This window comes from Lepus europaeus, chromosome 14 (assembly GCF_033115175.1).
Source record: "Lepus europaeus isolate LE1 chromosome 14, mLepTim1.pri, whole genome shotgun sequence".
Classification (NCBI taxonomy): domain Eukaryota; kingdom Metazoa; phylum Chordata; class Mammalia; order Lagomorpha; family Leporidae; genus Lepus; species Lepus europaeus.
Window position 1 is genome coordinate 77,654,547 of NC_084840.1, and position 6,000 is coordinate 77,660,546.

Here is a 6,000-nt window from a genome sequence, read left to right on the forward strand (position 1 = left end):
AAAATTCTGGATCCAGAGGAGTTTTGATTTTTCTTCATAGAATATCATTCCTTCCAGAATTACTTTGATCAGCTTAGGAAGTTAGAGAAGCCAGTGGTAGTTCAAATGCTGGTAATGGAATGATGTTTTGTTTAAAACTGTATCTTCCCTTGGTTTCTTCAAGTGAGAAAATAAGACTCAGAAGCTGAGTAAATGTATGAAATGAATATCCTTCAGCAATTGCATCTGTGTTTGAGAGCATTCAGTCTTATATTTCAGGAGTTCTAAAACTCATTTGGACATCAGAGTCAACAGTGGTGTTTAAACACACATAGATCATTTTGCTGAATCCAGACCAGGGTTGAGGAAGAGGAAGATGCTGATCATTTATGTTTGCAAATGTACTCTTCTAGTAATTCTGATAAAGTGAATTCCTTGGATCAGCATTTAGTAATCTCTTATCTAGCCAGTATCCTTTATGTAAATGATTTACAGTAAGCCTTAACATGTGTCTTCTATCCTCCCTGTTTGCCTGGTTACCTTCCAAATTGGAGCTGAAGAGAAATTTTCCAGGGGGTATGCTTACATATTTCCAGGAAAAGGATAGGTAGCGTCAACCCAGAAGTTAAACTCAGGGCTACATTTCAGGATGTGTACACACAAAGTGGCAAGGAAAACCAAGTCATTGGATTAACTAGCAGTCAGTGAGATGATAACCTCACCAAATCACCCAGGCATCTGTTAAGACACATGTCAGCTGACCCCACAGGTGTTCAGCCATATGCCAGATGAGTCTACTTTGTGTTTAATGCTTTTTTTTTTTTCCAGTATATAAATGCAGTACAATACTTTTTTCATTTATTTCAGAAATATAATTGGCTAACTATAATGTTAATAATTAAATTTTATAAGCATCAGAAAATGCCTCATCAAGGCTCACATCTGTGAATCTTGACTGAGATGTAGAAGGACCTTAAAGTGGGAACTCTTGTATTCCTCAGCGGAAACTCCTGCCTGTCCCTGGAGATGAAACTGGTTGGTATAAGTGTCTCTTTGGGACATTTAGGAGTTGTAGGGATGCAAAACGGTAGGTATCTCAACCTACAAACTTGGATTTTTTAAGTTGCCTGAGAAGAGCACCTTCAAAAGAGTAATACACCTTTATCTATGGAACCTAGTTTCCGTGAAGGGAATGTAGCAAATGAATCTCCCTAGATCTAGAGAAAGCTTCGAAATGCTGGAACCAGAAGAGTTTTGCTTTCTCTTCTGCACATCTGAGCAGTCATCAGAACATCCACAAGACAGGGTATCTCCTGTGAATGATTATTCAATTCCAGTGGTACCTAAACTTAGAACATGAGGATTTTGAGACTCTTAATGCTGTGGACTTTCTCCCCCAGGAAATGTTTATATGTGCATACATGCCAACACAACTTAGGGGGCTCAGAGATATTCCACAGACCTTTCTGTGGATTTTCAAGTTCAGATCTACTCAAGTCTGTCCTGACCAGGATTCTTAGGGAATCTTCTGGAGAACAAGGACTCAGCTTTTTCCCATAGATTATCAAAGCACCAATATCACACTTGTTTTATAAATAATAGTCAAATGTTATCTTATTCCATACTTCAGGCTAGTCTTCTATGTGTCACACTTTGTGACACATTTGACTATTCTCTATCTTTGAGGTAATATAAAAATATCAAGTACGCTTTTTGTAAAGTACCTTCAACTTGGTATCACGTAACTATGCTTCCCTTTTCTAAGCCCTGTGCTCTCCAGAAATGTCAGTGTTCCTCTGATTTCCCAGAAGCTGGGCCACCTGTAAAATGATGAATGTAGATTTCAGGAAAAACAAAAAAAACAAGTTCCTTTCCTGAGCATGAAGTTACATTCTGGTAGCCAGATGTACAACCATCTCATGTAAATGGGGCATTGATCTAAAAGGGCTTGAGACAGTTAGCATCAGTGAAGATGATAGCTATAAGGGATTAAAACACATCAAATATGTTTTAATCTGTAGCTTTTTGGGAGGGAAGGGATACATCCTTTTTTTTTTTTCTCAGAAACCTTTTATTTAAGGAATACAAACTTCATGTATTTCATAAGTACAACTGTAGGAACATTGTGATTCTTCCCACCGTATCCACCCTCCCACCCACACTTCCACTTCTTTCTCCATCTCCTATTCCCATTCTTATTTTTCACTAAGATCTATTTTCAATTAATTTTTTTAAGATTTATTTATTTATTTGAAAGAGTTACAGAGGCAGAGAGAGAGGTCTTCTATCTGCTGATTCACTCCCCAAGTGGCCACAATGGCCAGAGCTGGGCCAATCAATACCAGGAGCCAGGAGCTTCTTAAGGGTCTCCCACATGGGTGTAGGGGCCCAAAGAGTTGGGCTATCTTCTATTGCTTTCCCAGGCCATAGCAGAGAGCTGAATCAGAAGTGGAGTATCCAGGTCTTGAACCGGCACCCGTATGGGATGCCAGCATTGCAGACAGCAGCTTTACCTGCTACACCACAGTACTGACCCCTTCAATTAATTTTATACACATATAATTAACTCTGTACTAAGTAAAGAGTTCAACAAATAGTATGAAAAAAAAATACTTCCTCAACAATGGAGACAAGGGCTGTTCAAAGTCATTGCATCTCAAAGTATCAGCTTCACTTTTATAGATTACCTCTTAGGTGCTCTATTAGTTATCACAGACCAGGGAGAACATATGGATTTGTCCTGTTGGGACTGGCTAATTTCACTAAGTATGATGTTTTCCAGTTTATCCATTGTGTTGCGAATAACAGGATTTCATTTTTTTAACTGCTGTGTAGAATTCCATGGTGTACATATCCCATAACTTCTTTATTCAGTCTTTGGTTGATAGATATTTGGGTTGATTCCATATCTTAGCTGTTGTGAATTGAGCTGCAATAAACATGAGGGTACAGATTGTCTTAATTCATTTCCAGAAATCTTGTTTCTCCCTTGATTTCTTCAAAGATCCACTGTTCATTCAGGAACATGTTGTTCAGTCTCCATGTGTTTGCATATGTTCTAGAGATTCTTGAGTTGTTGATTGCCAGCTTCATTCCATTGTGGTGAGAGAAGATAACATAGTTATGATTTTGATTTGTTTGCATTTTCCGAGACTTGCTTTATGGCTTAGTATGTGAATGTGATCTTTCCTAGAGAAAGTTCCATACACTGGTGAAAAGAATATATATTCTCCAACTGTAGGATGAAAAGTTCTATAGATATCTGTTAGGTCCATTTGGTCTGTAGTGTCAGTTAACTCCGTTGTTTTGCTGATTTTCTGTCTGGTTGATCTGTCCATTGCTGAAAGTAGAGTATTAAAGTTCCCCGTTACTATTGTACTGGAGTCTACATCTCCCTTTAGATCCCTTAACATTTCTTTTAAATAGCCAGGTACCCTGTAACTTGGTGCATACATGTTTGTAATAGTCACATCTTCTATTGAATTGATGCCATAATCATTACATAGTGCCCTTCATTGTTTCTTAACAGTTTTTGTGTTAAAGTCTATTTTGTCTATGGCTATACCACCTCTTTTTTGGTTTCTGTTAGCATGGAATATCTTTTTCCATCCTTTCACTTTCAGTCTTCATGTATCTTTGTTGGTGAGATGTGTTTCTTGCGGGCAGCAAATAGATGAGTTTTAATCCATTCAGCCAATCTGGGCATTTATGTGCAAGGTAACTTGATAAGTAATAACTTTGCCTTGCTGTTTTTCCATAAGTATTTTTATTGTTTATTGTGGATTTTCTTTGTACTTTTACTGGGAGATTTTCTGCCTTCACTTTCTTTCATAGTGATAACTGTGTTTCTGTGTGTAGCCCATCCTTAAGCATCTTTTGTAAGGCTGGATAAGTGGTGACAAATTATTTCAATTTCTCTTTGTTATGGAAGGTCTTTATTTCACCTTCATCCATAAATGAGAGCTTGGCAAGGTATAGCATTCTGAGTTGACGGTTTTTTTCTCTTAAGCCTTGGACTATATCTCGCCATTCTCTCCTAGCCTGAGGGTTTATGAGGAGAAGTCAGCTGTGAGTCTAATTAGAGATCCTCTGAAAGAAATCTGGCATTTATCTCATACACATTTTAGAATCTTTCCTTTTTGTTTTACTGTGGAGAGTTTGACTACAATGTATTGTGGTGAAGATCTTTTCTGGTCATGTCTATTAGCAGTTTTATGTGCTTTCTATCCCTTTCTTCCTCCAAATTAAGGAAGTTTTCTGTAATAATTTCACTAAAAAGACCTTTTTTATTTATTTATTGACATGTAGAGTTATAGACAGTGAGAGAGAGAGACAGAAAGGTCTTCCTTTTGTTGGTTCACCCTCCAAATGGCCACTACGGCCGGCACTGCGCTGATCTGAAGCCAGGAGCCAGGTGCTTCCTTCCAAGGACCTGGGCCATACTCCACTGCCCTCCTGGGCCACAGCAGAGAGCTGGACTGGAAGAGGAGCAACCAGGACTAGAACCGGCACCCATATGGGATGCCAGCACCGCAGGCAGAGTATTAACCAAATGAGCCACAGCACCAGCCTAAAAAGGCCTTCTAATCCAGTCTTTCTTTCTATGCCTTCAGGAACTACTAAGACCCATATATTGGGTTGTTTGATAGTATCCCATAAATCTCCAACACTGTTTTTTAGTTTCCTAATTTCTTCTTCCTTTTTCAGTCTGACTGTAAAATTTCCAGAGATTTGTCTTCTAAGTTGAATATTCTTTCTTCAGCATCATTGAGTCTGTTGTTAAAGTTTTCCACCTCATTTTTTATTTGATCTATTGAATTCTTCCTTTCCAATATTTCATTTTGATTTCTCTTTAATATCTCAATTTCATGGGAAAAATTTTCATTTGTGTCATGTATGGTTTTCTTTAATTCATGAGTTTACTTCTGATTACTTTTTTTTTTTTGACAGATAGTGAAAGAGTCACAGAGAAAAGTCTTGCTTCTGTTGGTTCACTCACCAAATGGCCGCCACAGCCAGCGCTGCACCTATCCAAAGCCAGGAGCCAGGTGCCTCTTCCTGGTTTCCCATGCAGGTGCAGGGCCCAAGCACTTAGGCCATCCTTCACTGCCCTCCTGGGCCACAGCAGAGAGCTGGACTGGAAGAGGAGCAGCTGGGATTAGAACCGGCGCCCATATGGGATGCCAGCGCCACAGGTGGAGGATTAACCAAGTGAGCCAGGTGCTGGCCCCTCTGATTACTTCTAAGTAATCCTACAATCAATTTTTTGAATTCTATTTCTGGCATTTCTTCTATCTCTTCATCTTCACCTTCTAGTATTGAAGTATTGTGTTTTCTTGAGGGCATAGTGTTGTCTTCCTTATTCTTGTTTCTTGAATTGCTGTATTTATTTTTAGGCATTTGTGAAGATGCTTGTTTTTCCTCTGTGGAGTCTTTTATCTTTGGACTATGTCTCTGTGGCTTAGTGGAGTGTCCTCTCTCAGTGAATATACAGAAGCAGGTGCTGGCTGTGGCCAGGGAGCTCTGTTAGTACTCCAGGGTGAGGTCCAAGGGGGTGCCCAAGTTGGGCATGGTAAATCTCTCCTTTTTTTTTTTTTTTTAATCAGAGGGTAGGGTTGATTAGCTCTGTTGGCGAAGTCTCATGCTCACCTCTGCTCCAAGGAGACCAAGGCCTGGGCGCTAGCCCCAGTGGGTACAGTGTTCATCTGTGCTGCCACAAGAACCACACGAAGGATCTGCACAGTCCTTGGTATTAGCACAGATCCCGCAGCAATGACCCCCACCAAGGAATCTGGGATCTCCAAGTGTGTGAAGCCACCCACAGTGACTGCCCAAAGTCCCAGCCACACCTGTGCCTTTCCACGAAGCCACAGTGTTTTCACAGTCCCTGCACACAAGGCTTCACAGTCATGAGCACCCAAACCCCTGTCAATTCTCCCTGCCAGACTCAGGCATCTCCTCTCAGCTGGTTGCTGGGTACAGCTGTTACATATGTCCAAAATGGCACCTGCCCTCTCAGCT